At 39.1% G+C, this 13,690-nt stretch overlaps 2 long non-coding RNA genes across 2 annotated transcripts; both read left to right on the top strand.

Moving 5' to 3' along the window:
* Positions 1-1,232: 1,232 nt before the first annotated feature.
* On the top strand, positions 1,233-12,095 carry LOC123327678. The gene is made up of 2 exons (XR_006542333.2): positions 1,233-1,512; positions 10,631-12,095. It is a non-coding gene; the product is annotated as an uncharacterized LOC123327678 (long non-coding RNA).
* On the top strand, positions 8,102-10,317 carry LOC123327677. Its single transcript, XR_006542332.2, has 2 exons — positions 8,102-8,759; positions 9,216-10,317. It is a non-coding gene; the product is annotated as an uncharacterized LOC123327677 (long non-coding RNA).
* Positions 12,096-13,690: the final 1,595 nt, after the last annotated feature.

Raw genomic sequence — 13,690 nt, 5'->3', positions numbered from 1 at the left:
TTTGGAAAATATGGAAGAACACAGTGAACAAATAAATACCACTCATAATCCTATCACTCAAAGATAATCCTACCACTCAGAGATAACCACTATTCACGTATTATATGCTTCCATTGACAATGAATATATATAGCTCATTAAAAATAGACTCATGCTGTGTAACTAGTTTATAACAAATGTTTCCTCATGTTAATGGATATTGTTTCTACAATATACTTTTCAAGGTTCCCTAATATCCTACACATAGATATAACAATGTAAAGTGAAGGCCACATTCTAAGTACCTTGGCAATGTTATCTCACACAAACACAAAATTTAGTAAGTGGTTTTATTATCTTCACTTTAAATGAGAAATGGGGGGCCCACAGAAATAGTGTGGTGTTATTTGATTTGGATTACATGTCTTTCAATGACAGGGTTAGGACTGAAACTCTCAGAGTCTAGATTTAGAGCAACATCCATAGTCCCTTTACTCAGTAAGTCTCACTGGAGCTTCAGGAGTCCTTTTAAGAACAATAGATTTTCATTAAATTCTTCAATGTAGCACTGCCACAGTCCATTTTTATGGACCAGTGTCATGGTTCATTTTTTTTGCTTTATCCTTTCATCTCCTTCACAAGCATGTATTTATTTATAGTAGTAATTATCTTTGTCATCAATTGAGATTGTGTGTAGATGTGTACCCTATCCCACATCCTGACAAATTCAATAAATGATAGAGAAAAATAATTGTTATATACATATATCTTTTAATTTTCTCCCCTTCTTTCCCTTCTTCTCTCCTCCTCTTCTCTCCTCTTCTCCTTCCTTCCTTCCTTTCTTCCTCTCTTTCCCCCATTCTTTATTTCTTTGCTAGGTTTTAGCTATTTGGTTTTATTCACCAGGACCAAGCTACCCTAAAATACATACAGTATTTTATGAGAAAAAAGAAGCCTGCTTTCATCATTCCAAATGAAACCTTTGGGCATTTCAAGTAATACATGTTACAGCTTTGAAGAATAAAGATATTGAATGGTGAGAATTTAAAAATATCGAAGGGACTTTCAGATGGCAATTTTATAATCTGAAACCTTAAAAAACAGAACTTGGAAACCTAAAAAGCAAAATTTTATAACCTGAGTTGTCTCTTTACACATTTATGAAAACTGTGGAAATTTTGTGGAAAAGCAAATCTTTATATGAAAAGAGAACTTGGAAATTTTAAAATATGAGTTGTTATTTTGTATCCCAGAGCTAATACAGGAACAGTAAACCACAAGTGAAACTGCTAGATGACACTAAGAGTAGTAATAATGTTCATTTTCTGATGTCAGAAAGATGGAAAAAGGAAGTACACACTTCTGCAATTGAATTGAACTAAAGCAACTCAATGATGCTGGCTTTGGTTGAAATGATGAGTCTGGCCACTAACAGAGTTTCCTTACAAGCAGGCCATGGCCGAAAGGAGATCAACAGACAAGATGCCAAAATCATCAGCAGGACCTGCCATTGGATTCCTTTGAATCTTTTCTGTGAGTGCTGGTATTAATCACTGAACTTATACACAGGAATGCCATAATTACCATAAATTTATCTCACTTTGCTTCACTGAGACTATTTTACTAATAAATGATTGAAAAAATAACAACAAGAAAATGGTAAAGAGCAAAAGATTTGGCATGGTTTGAACCCCAGCTCTGCAATGTACTTGTTTTTTTGCCAACTCTGGATCCCTACCTTCATCTTCTGGAAAAATCACCTTCTTTTTCCCTTAGGGAACTCCTCTTTTCTTATGTTGTGTCAATAATCAAGATCTCTGCCCTCCTCTTGAAAAATGGTAAGGCATGTTACCCAAGCCTTACCCAAGGCATGTTACCAATCAGATTCAACTTCCCAGAAATTAGGCCATGTCCAAAGGAGGTGAGCAGAATAGATCATCTCTATGGTGGTTTTCCTGAAGGAAGTGATCTGTTAGTTCCTGCTACCTAGATGTTGGAAATTTTTATGTTTCTTATTCTTCCAATGAGCCAGTTATTTGTTCTCCCTTGATTCTGTGAGGTACTCCATGCTCTTCCAGTATGTTTCAGTTTTACTTAAGTTAACCAGAATCTGTTTTTTCTTGGATTCAACAAAGAACTTCAATAGTCTAAACAAATTAAGTAAATCATAACTTTAATCTCCATACACTTCAGCAAATGTAAAATATCTAGTTCAACCCAAAGCTAAATCTATTACTACAGATTTATGATAATGACCTCAACATACTTGACAATACTAAAAAATATTTTGATAAGTGTGGAATATTTACATCATCTTCTTAGAACTTACTTCATATGTAAAATTTTGAAAACTGGGACTTCCTTGTAGGTTCAGTGGTTAAAACTCTGTGCTTCCAATGCAGGGGATTTGTGTTTGATCTCTGGTTGGGGAACTAAGATCCCACATGCCTGGTGGCAGAGCCAGGGGAAAAAAAAGAAAGAAAGAAAAAAAGAGAGAGAGAAGAAAAGAATGCCTGTATGTAGGACTTGTGAAGATTAAACGAGAACATGCCTGGAAAATGTCTAGCACAGAGTAAGTGATCTCTATCTATTGGCTTAGTGGAATACTGATCTGGTATTCCGTTTTAATAAATAGATTTTATCTGAAAAAAAAAAAGGACCCAGTTTCTATAAAAGCATCTAATCAATATTTTCACCGTGCAAGTGAGCAGTTTTAATTTCCCTTAGAAATTTATTGTGGTGGTGGTGGTGAAGTAGCTAAGTCGTGTCCTTCTCTTGCGACCCCATGGACTGTAGCCTGCCAGCCTCCTCTGTTCATGGGATTTTCAAGCACGAATACTGGAGTGGGTTGCCATTTCCTTCTCCAGGAATTTTCCTGACCCAGGGATCGAACTCAGGTCTCCTGCACTGCAAGCGGTCTTCTGCATTGAAAGCTGTCTTCTGCGTTGCAGTTGGATTCTTTACCAATTTTGCTTTAAATAATGAAGTGATCTAGTAAGGAGGTATTTTCAGATGTATGTCAACTGAGGGAATAACTAATTTAGTCTTCACTGTATATGTACGTTAACATAGATGTGTATTTGGTTACATAATAGAGCCAACTTGACTTGTTCTTAAGATTTTGTAGAATATAGATGTACAGAGAATTAAAACCAAATCCGGGATATCCTCAGCTATTCATTCTAATAGACTCATGTACCTGAACATTTAGGCTTATACAACATTAATCTCATTCTAGTTGGCATTTGGCATAGAAAATCTTTAGTTAAAGCTTCTTCTGCTGAAGCTGAAGTTTAAGAGTGTCAGGTCATTTTTTTATGTTTCCACAGTTTTCAAAATTTTACTCATTATGGGGAAAGCACACCAGCAACTGCTTTTCCCAAGAGCCTTGCCAATGAACTGACATTACAAAAGCCATTTAGCCTGCTCTGATGAGGCTGTCCAATTCTGCTAGCAGAATGAGAGGAGGGAGGTGTTGTGAAAGGCACTTATCCAACAACCATTCCTCTTTGATAGCCAACAGAATCCTAATTTCATTCAGATTCCTAAATCTCAAGGCAGGTGGTGATCTCCAGCAAATGAATCTCATGCATCTTAGCCATCATGGTAATTTGGTTCCTGTTTGCCAGTAGTTGGTCTAGTGTTTTGCATGTGACCAACTTCTGGCTGAAAAGGTGTAAGGGAATCTGTTGAGAGAAGGAGCTTCTAGAAAAGAGTTTTTTCCTGGTTAAAAAATGTAGAGACTTGTGAAAAGCCTTTTGACCTTTAAGCCTTTCTTCTTGTCTTGAAAGTAGCTAAGTGAGGATGACTTCCTTGTAGCTATATCCATTTTCCTGTAACCATGAAGTGATGCAATAACTGGGTAAAAAGCCAATATACTAAAAATGGCAGAGTGGAAATATAAAAAGAGACTGAACACTTGATGTAATTTTTAGCCACTGCTCCTAAAATGGAACCCAGAACTGTGTACCCCTGGACAACTTGTTAACTGAGATCATTGAATGTCTTCCTTACTTTTCTCTTACTTGTAGCTGAAAGCATTTCTAAGGGCATTCACACTTATACACCTTTTCTAAACCCCTTAGTTTTAAATGCTTTATATCACCAGACAAAAGGATCATTGTCTGACAATAGAGAGAAGAGACCCTGGAAATTCCTGCATTTTTATCTCTCAAAAATGAGCTAGAAATTCTGTTCAGTGTTTTACTAGCAGATATCTCGGGAGTGGGGGGCAGTAAAGGGGAGTGGGGGGATTTTTGTATTTGCTACAACTGTCAGAGTAAGTACCTTCCAGTATAGCAAGTTTAGTTTGCTAGACAATCTTACAATAAGGGATTGTGAATGGGACCTGTAAGGAAAATTCTCAGTTGTTCTGTCTTGGAGAGAATTTTAGAATCAGGATAAAAGAAATCAGTTACTGATGACCTGGAATGCAAAGCATTCTTCAGTATCTACAGAAATTAGGAGTGGGGTATTTGTTTGCATAGAAAGTAGCAAAACTTTGAAAACATGTTGGATATTAAAAAATAAAAATAAGAGAGCAATGTTGTATTACTATAGGGAGAACTGTAGCCTCTTGAACCCCATGGCCTGTTTTTCACAGATAGAGAATTCTAGAAGCTGTCATCACAAAGACTGCTGTGCTCTTGAAGATGCCCTGAAGGTTTTCAATGTTGAGGCAATTTCCTGAATGGATAATGTGCCTGAGAAGAAACTTCTGAGGGAAAAAACTTGTTTTTTCAGTTAGCAGGGTGACTTTCAAACGTTTTTTAAACCATGACTCACAATAAGATATGAGCTTCCCAGGTGGCTCAGTAGTTAAGAATCTGTCTGCGAAGCAGGAGATGCAGGAGATATGGGTCTGATCTCTGGGTTGGGAGGATCCTCTGGAGGAGGAAATGCAACCCACTCCAGTATTCTTGCCTGGAGAATCCCATTGACAGAGGAGCCCGGTGGGCTACAGTCCATGGGATCACAAAGAGTTGGACACGACAGAGATATACATTTTACATGTCTAGTATAAAGTATATATGTGTATGAACACATACCCGACTGAAATCAGTTCAGTCACTCAGTTATGTCTGATTCTTTGCGACCCCATGGACTGCAGCACATCCATCACCAACTCCCAGAGCTTACTCAAACTCATGTCCATTGAGTCGGTGATGCCATCCAACCATCTCATCCTCTGTCATCCCCTTCTCCTTCAGCCTTCAATCTTTCCCAGCATCAGGGTCTTCCAATGAGTCAGTTATTCACATCAGGTGGCCAAAGTATTGGAGCTTCAGCTTCAGCATCAGTCCTTCCAATGAATATTCAGGACTGATTTAGGATGGACTGGCTGGATCTCCTTGCAGTCCAAGAGACTTTCAAGAATCTTTTCCAGCACCATGACTGAAATAAGTTTCATGAAAAGATATTTATTCTTTTATTGTGTGATGTCTTCTCAGATATTCCAATCTAGTCATTCTGTTTTCCTTTCCATTTTTTAAAAGGGATGTTTTTAACCTACTAAACTGATTTCACCACCTGCTAACGGGTTACCACTTGCAGTTTGTAAAAGCACTGAGTCAAGATAGTTTCTGTGGCAGGTTACAGCTCGTATGAGTTCAACAGGTTTGAGCAATGTGGAAACTTGTCTTACAGAGCAGAAATCCCAGAGACAGGGAGGACTTCAGAGCTGCTTGTCATCAGTCGCCAGGTCTGATCTGTCTTTGTCTCTGATCTGACTTCTACAGTGCCGTCTTCAATCTTAGGCTGCCTTCCTTGCCGGCTTGATAAAGTTGGTGCGTTAGACATTTTCAGTTATTCTGTCAGATCCACCCTCTGCCTTTCTCTGTCTGCCCTGGGCCCTGCAAGACCCAGCTGTATGGATTACATGAGCGGGCACCCTTATCTGCTGACTTCTGCCTGGATTCCACCAGTTGAAAGACCCTTCAGGAAACTGAACATAGAGAATGAAACTGAGGTATTTGCTTACTTATCTGTGAGGTCAATGTGTACTAATCACATTCTTTCACCCAGGTAATTAAAATACCCTAAATCAAAGAGCACTGAAACAGATTGTTCCATACTGCCTCCGGCTTCAGCTTCTAGAAATTCTCTCAATGATGGAATGGGTTGAGTTGCTCCTTCTGGGAGCAACTCCATGTGAAGTCAAGATGGAATTCCCTGGGGCCCTGGCCTCAGAGGTTAGGTTGGCAGTGGCCACTCATCCCAGTTATTTCACCAGCATCTCCCCTGGACTTTTCCAAACTCAGCCATGGCTGTTTTGACTGTGCTCACTAGCTTTGTCCTTCTCTGCCACTGCCACGCCTCCTCGCTCTTCACATCTCTCCACCCTCTCCCATGAACCTTTTCTCCTTCCTCTTTCCAAAGCTTTTACTTGCGTCAGTTGAGTGGCAGTCACAGTAACTTCTGGGACTGTGATGCTGTCCTACAGGCTTTTTATCATTTTGTGAAGTAGGCAAAGGTTTAGAGCGGTTGTTTGTGTTCTGAGGGCCTTCCCTGGTGGCTCGGATGGTAAAGAACCTGCCTTCAGTACGGGAGACCCGGGTTCAATCCCTGAGTTGAGAAGTTCCCTGGAGAAGGGAAGGTTACCCACTCCAGTATTCTTGCCTGGATAATTCTATGGACAGAGGAGCCTTGCAATCTATAGTCCATGGGGTCTCAAAGAGTTGGACATGACTGAGTGACTTTCACTTGTATTCTGAGGGCATCTAAGTGAATTTCTCTAACCCCAAAGTCAGCTAATGAAGGAGGAAGTATTTGAGGTACATGGTACAATTGGAAGGCCTATCAGAAGACCTAGGGAATTAGGATGTATTTGGGGAAAATATTGAATTCCACATTTAAAGACAAAGACATTTAACATCTGCCCAAGTTCTCTCTCATTCCATTTCTTTCTTTTCTTTCCTTTTTTCCCTTGCTTCCTTTCTTCCTCCCTTCTTCCCTTCTCCTCTTACTTCCTCCCTCCCTCTTTCTTTCTTTCATCTAGCCATCCATCTATCCATCCAACCACCCATCCATCCCCAACCTACCTACTTATTACATTTATACATTTGTTAGTCACACCTACGTACTTACGTATCACTAGGTAACAGCTGCTAGACAACTGCAGTTCTTTGTTTTTACATAGAGAGCATATTTCAAGGAAGTGAACTTGTTTCTTTTTTTAAGAAACAGTCCTAAAATTACCTTCTGAGTCGCTTAGTTTAGGGAGAGTAAAAATCGGTGTTGCCTGTGGAGTGCTGGGTCCTTGGGGCAAGCACCCGCCCTGAATCTGGGCTCTGTCACCTCCTCCTAGCGTCCCTGAGGCCTCTTCTCGGGTCTGGTTCACTGGTGGGCCACGGGTGGTGACTTCTCTGGAAAGTTATTTCATAACATGTTTGCACATTGTTTTGGAGTAAAGGTTGCCAGAGACTGAGGTGTTGGTTTCCATTGTATTTACCCTTCTAGGAGGAGACTTTGTAGTAAAGATGTTTTTCTAAGGAAATTTTTCACCTTGGGGATGGATCCACGTTTTGGTAAATAATTAGATTGTACAAATTTAGTATATCACCTTTAAGAAAAAGTATACAATGGTGGTTATGAATTAAATATTTATTTTGAATTTTTAAAAAATCTCAACAAATTGCACTTTAAAAATATATCATATACCATAAACATCACATAATCCAGAAAAACAATGTAATATTTACAATTAATGAATTGCTTAGGCACACCTCTTTAATATTATCTTATATTATGGCTGTGTACTCCTGACTTTTCTCTTCATGTGATAATAGCTTTTAAAAATAATTTTTCATGAATAAAATAGAAAGTAATTCAGTCTGCTACTATGTTTGATTGAAATTTATTTCTTATTATTGATGATTGGGATGAATCAGACACTCAACTTCTCACAGAAGTTTTCTGTAATATTGTTAAATATTTGTGTTTTATAGAAGGAATTCTGATTAATTCTATTCTCATAACTATTACAAAAAAGCAAAGAAATATGTTTCATTTATTATTGCAAATTTACTTTTATCATGCATGTTCTATTTTTGAATTTTCATATGAATTTTATTTTTTTTCTCTTTTTTTAAGCTTTATATTTCTTATTTTTTTGAATTGGGGTATAATTTATTAACAAATATTGTGATAGTTTCAGGTGAAGAGTGAAGTGGCTCAGTCATACATATGGCTGAGTTTCAAGCATGTTCTTGACAGGAGAGAATTTCCAATTTGATTAGATATCATGAGAAATAAATATTCCACTTAAGATTTTAAATGTCTTGCTGATTGGAGAATTTTCCATCAACTAATTTTTGGTTTCACATGTTTCAAAAATCTTTTCTCCTCCATTGTTGGTACACTGTGATGCTAAGTGCCATAGGAAACATTCATATACTGATACAACTCCTGGGCCCCATCCTTTAAAAAAATTTTTTTTTAAAGTATAGCTGATTTACAATGTTAGGTGTACAGCAAAGTGATTCAGTTATACGTACACATATCTATTATACCTATATACCTATATTCTTTTTCTCATGAAAATTAGTGATCATTTTTATTTCTCTTAATAGTTAACTTTGTCCAAGAAGAATTTTCCTTTTATGTTTCCTTCAGAAAAGCAATAACAATAATATCAGAATAATCACCATGCAATAAGAGTTGAATGTGTGAGACAGACTTTATATATTACTGCATTCAATTCTCAACTTCTGTTGAGGCAGATGGTATCATAACTTTCTTACCAAACTCAACAGCAACTACTTGCTCAAGACCACAAACTTGTAAGTGAGAAAACTTTTGAAACCTGGTCCGTTTATCCCTAACACTCATGTTCTTTCCTTTCAATGGTCTTGCCCTTCGGCTTTAGATCAAATGGGTGTACAAAGGTATTCAAGGGAACAGAGTCTTCTTTGCCTCTCTCTAAGGAACTGAACAACACTTGTAATCGGGGACCTTGAACCAATAATTCTAACTCAGTGTGACTCTCTTTTTGTTCGTCCCACATCATTCTTGGCCCTCATGGTCTGGTCTGGGATGTGATGCTAGACCTTGCTTATCATCTTCATAAGGTTGAAGTTCTCTTGTCTTTCTGACTGAGATGCTGGGCCTGTTTTACTTCCTGTGACCTTTGTCTGTGTTCAGTATCAACATCATTTTTTTCCATGATGATGAGGGTGGGGGAGCAGGAGGGCACAATAGTGTGAGTGCCAAACTTGAAACAAGATTCTCATCTCCAGGTCTGTGGTTCCAAACTCTATACGACAGCTCCCTGGGTCACCCCAAGAAATTCACAGAGACGTCAAGGAATGATGCAAATTTCTGAGGAAAACAGCGACACTCAACATCTACTAAATAGCACATGAACCAATGGCTCAAGGGAGTTCACGGCTTCAAAATGAGATCACATTACATTTCTTTTGATGACGTATCTGTGCAAAGCTCTTTTTAAGAGATTGTTGAGCTAAAAGGAATTTTATCTGATTCTAAGATTTCAGAAGCTGTGTAGGGCCCAACAAGTAGGCACACACATCCTATCAGTAAGTAGCTGTGACTGTTTAAGAAGGAAATAGTTATTATTTCTCCTCTCAAATTATGGTTTTTTCCCCCTAAACATCTAATGAATTGTTAGGACATAAGGACTTACTCAGTTGTTTGGACCTACCTACTTAATAAATAGAATTTAATAAGGTATTTTTCTGGGCTCAGGCATGTCAGGAAGAAGTTACTGAGACACTAACAAGCTCCATGAACAGATACTTGGGAACCTCTATTCTGGGCAACAAGCTAAAGTACTTTAGGTGTTTCCTTTTTTAATTTAACCCATTATTTACTTTATTTTGAATACATTTAGAAAATATGGTTTTACATCAGTGGCCAACTGGATTTGCTAATTCATGAGACCCGAGTTACACAGATATATTGACTTGATCACAGGATACAGCTAGGCTACTCTTGGTCCCCACCAGGGGCAGACCTATTACCATAAGACATAGAACAGATGAGGACATATGTATATTTCAGATAGGTTGTCTCACAAAAAAGCAGGCAAGAGAAAAAAAAGAGTCTGAAAGTGAGAAAGTTCAGTTTCGTCAAATAAGTCATTTGATCCCCTGCTTAGGGAGGAGAGGAAGGAGGTAGGAAGAAAAATCAGAAATAGTCCTGGTGGCACTCTCTCCCTGTGGAAACCTGAATCAAGGGAAATGGAAGTTCTTCCTGCCTACCGGGAAGGAAGGAGGGTTCACACATTGTAAAATGTGTGATCGGGAGGCTGGACATTGTAAAACAAATACATCTCTGTTGTAAGACACAGAGCTAGTTGCAAATAAATTGTCATTTCTTTACTAATGAGTTTGAAGCATTTTTCATGTTATCAAATTGCTTTAGCTCTTACATAAATTGTCTTTTCATGATAAGTATATTTTTTAAAGGTCATCAAGATTTTACCCTCTGGGAAAGGAATATTTGTGATATGTCTGGGCAGGGAACAGAATAGAGGAAGAGCCACAGGTGAGGACAGGGAAAATATTTTATCAGTCCCTAGCATTATCACCCATGATGAAATCATTTTCTTTTAAGTTCTCTGTATTCTTGAGATAGTTGAAATTGTTTTCCCCTGCAAATACCTTCATGCCCTCACCTGCCTCTCTTCCAGGCAAACCTGAACCGCAGATAAACTTCCACACTTGCTTTGCCTTGATGACACTGGGGAGATGGCCCTGCTGAGAAAATGCAACAACCAGCAGAACTGGAATCACTGCACATTCATAATCACAGCCCTCAGCACAGCCCTGCAAACCTGCTCAGCTTCTCCAGAAAGCTTGCTCTCATTCTCTGCAACTTCATGCCTTTTCCCTTCTCTAAGGAGGAGACGCACACTCCCACACACCCTCCACCCACTCTCAGTGATGAATCATGTATAAGGCTGTGGCGAGAAAGCTGAAAACATCAGTGAAGAAGCACTGTTGATCCCCACCACCAAATGCACACACTGCCCGTGTTTACACCTGAAGACAAACCAGTATAAACTTCCTCCCTGATGAAAAGGGAGCAACAGCTCGTCTTATGTCAAAAATTGATCATAGGTACCCCGAAGGCCATAGCTACCTCCTTACCTGCCTCTTTGTTCCCTTCCTTCCTTCCTTCTTCTCCTCCTCCCTCTTCCAAATAACTTTTCTTCTCAGTAGGACAGTCCAGTAGAAGCTTCCTCACCACACAAGTCTCTACTCCAGCACACAGTTGACTCTGGGTATCCATGAATACGGAGGGCTGGCTGCACTACATCATTTTATTTGAGAGATCTGGGCATCCATGGATGGTCTCCATGGGGTCCAGGAACTGATTCTTTTGGATACTGAAGGACAGCTGTGTAGACATCTTGCATTGCTCTCCAAACCCTCCCCTACCCTGGCCTGCACCCCCTGCACCCTGCCGTGGCATTTCCATCAGAAGACAGTTGTCAAAGGGCTATTCACACTTCCATCACCCTGTTAGGCTGACTGTATTTATTAGGAGTAGAGAAAGCTCCCTAGTGGGTTGAAAGGACTAAAGAAATGGCTAGAGGACTGCTTGTGTTGGAATCTTTGTATAGAGGCTCAGGAATCTCCATATACAATGAGAACTCCAGGTCACTCCCAGCTCCCAGGGTAAAAACAGAAATTCCTTTCTCTAATGGGTTGCAAGCAGCTTTAAAGTCATCAAACTTTGGTGGTCACGAGGGGTTGGGGACAGGGTAGGGGTTGGGCGGAATAGGGGATAACTGCTTAAAGTGTATGGAAGTTTTCTTTTGAGAAATGATGAGACTATTTTGGAACCAGAGGTGGCAATTGCATAACATTGCGAATGCACTAAATACCATGGAATTGTAAGTTTTACAATGCTAAATTTATATTATGTAAATTTCACCGCAATTTAAAACACTTACTGAGAAAAGAAAAAACAAACCTTATTTAATCCCTCTCAAGCAGAAAATACTTAAAATATTTTTGATGGGCTGCTCATCAGGGAAAAAATTATAATAATTATGAGGGGGGTCTTTATATAGGTGAATAGTTTAGAAGAATTTTGATCAACAAAATGTTGGATCACAAGGATTCAATAATATAAACTTTATTTGTATGAAACATGGCCCGGTGTCTATTATTTATCTTCATTGGGACCCTGGGGAGGAAAATAAAATAATATTTTGAGATATTATGGAAAAGTCTCTTTTATTATACCCTATTATCCAATTTGGAAACTGCTATTTGCATGAGACACTAAATATTAAAAATGCTGTACAAGTAGATTATATAAAACATGGGGAAAAGGGCTATAATTATTCAGTAATTTTCAGAATATTTCAGCTTCAGTTTCATGCCACCTCTTTTTAAGACAGAGGAGAACAGCTCACTGGGGACTAATTTGCATTGATAACATGCTGTGCCTTAATGGACCCTCTGCAAAAGCCAAGACTATGAGCGGGATCAATAGTGCATAGTCTTTACTAAGGCTTTTTAATGCATTTAACCACATTAATAAGCTTTCTGAGCTTTGATCATTATTGCTCCTTAGAGTATTAATAAGAAATACAGAATTGCATATTGTATTCCCATTAAATAAGTAAATTCATATTAGGAATCATTATGAAAACTAATTATCTAGGAAAAGCAAAGCCATGCTACTGGCTGGGAAATCCTGACATTATATTCCAAAATATGAAAATACCCTTCCTTCCTGGAGCATCTTTCCCCGAGCAATGTCTGAGTGTGTTTCCCTAATCCATGTCTTCTCTTTTGCTTTTCTGCATGAGGGTGAGAAGAATAGACTTGCATAGACTTGATCTGCCTGGCTTGGGAGGGGCCTGCAGGGCTGGGAGGGAAGTCGGTATAGAGTTGGACTCTGAGTGCTCCAAGTTGTAGATTGGATTGTCCCCTGTGTGTGCGCGTATGCTCAGCTGTCTGACTCTTGACGACCCCATGGACTGTAGCTCGCCAGGCTCCTCTGTTCATGGAATTTTCCAAGCAAGAATACTGGAGTGGGTTGCCGTTTCCTACTCCAAGGGATCTTCCCAACCCAGAGATCGAACCCGAGTGTCCTGTGGCTTCTGCATTGGCAGGTGGATTCCTTACCACTGCACCCCTGGGGAAGGACATTCCCTGTGTATTGGGCACTTTTCATCTGTTACCTGCCTCACAAAGAGCAATCCTCACTTCACAAACAAGAAAAAACCCACACATCTAGAAAGTGGGAGCTATGTTTTCAAGCCTGGGTGGGCAACACTATTAAATCCTTTCTCCTCTCTGAGATACTCACCCTTCTCTGCTGGGAATTAGCAAAAAGAAAAATCCTTTTCTTGCTCCAGACAGATGGGAATGAAGAGTAACTCGGAAGCAAACGAAACCCTACCTTTCTGAGGCATTGGATGGGTCTGTGCTCAATTACCCCCGAGGACCTGAGAAGTGAAAGATTTTCCTTAGAAAAGTGCATTGTTGAACTTGAAAAGAGGATTACAGTCATTAAATTAGCTCCTTGACACCTCTGGGAAAAGGTAAATATCATTATAGTTTTTTCATTTAGAGAAACACTAGTGCAGAAATATTGAAGAAGTTTCTCCCATTGTCAGAGAGGTGGGAGTGAGGGGTAGATGGAAGCCAGGTTTAAACTGACTTCTCAGATTTCTTACTCTAATTACTACACTATATTTTCAAACATTAAAATGTCTCTCAAGCTTTTG

This window comes from Bubalus bubalis, chromosome 10, assembly GCF_019923935.1.
Source record: "Bubalus bubalis isolate 160015118507 breed Murrah chromosome 10, NDDB_SH_1, whole genome shotgun sequence".
Lineage (NCBI taxonomy): Eukaryota > Metazoa > Chordata > Mammalia > Artiodactyla > Bovidae > Bubalus > Bubalus bubalis.
This window is presented reverse-complemented; position numbering and strand designations above follow the sequence as displayed.